This window comes from Octopus bimaculoides, chromosome 9 (assembly GCF_001194135.2).
Source record: "Octopus bimaculoides isolate UCB-OBI-ISO-001 chromosome 9, ASM119413v2, whole genome shotgun sequence".
NCBI classification, from domain to species: domain Eukaryota; kingdom Metazoa; phylum Mollusca; class Cephalopoda; order Octopoda; family Octopodidae; genus Octopus; species Octopus bimaculoides.
In genome coordinates, this window is record NC_068989.1 from 84,319,068 (window position 1) to 84,320,198 (window position 1,131).

General features: G+C 37.0%; 1 protein-coding gene across 1 annotated transcript in view; it reads left to right on the top strand.

The window, feature by feature from the left end:
• LOC106879501 (enkurin-like) overlaps window positions 1-1,131 on the top strand; it is a 10,119-nt gene that overhangs the window by 487 nt on the left and 8,501 nt on the right.

Here is a 1,131-nt window from a genome sequence, read left to right on the forward strand (position 1 = left end):
TATATATATATATATATATATATATATATATATATATATATATATATATATATATTTGTGTGTGTGTGTATGTGTGAGTGTGTGTGTATGTATGTATGTATGTATGTGTGTATGTATGTATGTATGTATGTGTATCTTTGTTTCATTTAATGTTTGTCTATTTGTATGCCTGTCTCTAAGTATCCCTTCCATCTCCTCATTTTTCTCGACCCTACCTTCAGACGGGCAGACAGACAAACAGACAGACAGACAGACAGAGAGATAGATAGATAGATAGATAGATAGATAGATAGATAGATAGATAGATAGATATGTATATATGTATTTATATATATATATAAGGTGTGTGTGTGTGTGTGTGTGTGTGTGTGTGTGTGTGTGTGTGTGTGTGTGTGTGTGTACATATATACACACATATATAGGGTGTGTGGGATATGTATATTCGTGTATACTGTAAGTTTGTTTATGTTTGTCTTGACAGTTGTAAGCAGGGTCTTTCACTTCTAATATTCTGTTTCAACATGTCTGGCCATGGCGAAACATTACCTTGCTTGGAATCAGGTGAGAGTTGACGACAGGAAGAGCATCATCCAGTCATTGAATATCCGACACAATAAACTGTGCCTAACCCATGCAAGCATGGAAAAGTGGACGTCAAAACGATGATGACGATATATTCTTATTATAATTTGATGAAAAGGGTCGGCGAGATGATAGAATCGTTTGCGCGCCGGACGAAATGCTGAGCGGTATTTCGCCCGTCGCTTCGTTCTGAGTTCAAATTGCGCTGAGGTCGACTTTGCTTTTCATCTTTCCGGGGGTCGATAAAATAAGAACCAATTGAACACTTGGTCGATGTAATCGACTCATCCACATCTCTCCCAAGCTGCCCTTGTGGCAAAAAACTGAAATAATAATTGCTATTATTATTATTATTATTATTATTATTATTATTATTATTATTATTATTATTATTATTAAGGCGGCGAGCTGGCAGAAACGTTAGCACGCCGGGTGAAATGCTTTGCGGTATTTCGTCTGTCGCTACTGTTCTGAGTTCAAATACCGCTGAGGTCAACTTTGCCTTTCATCCTTTCGGGGGTCGATAAATTAAGTGCCAGTGAAAGACTG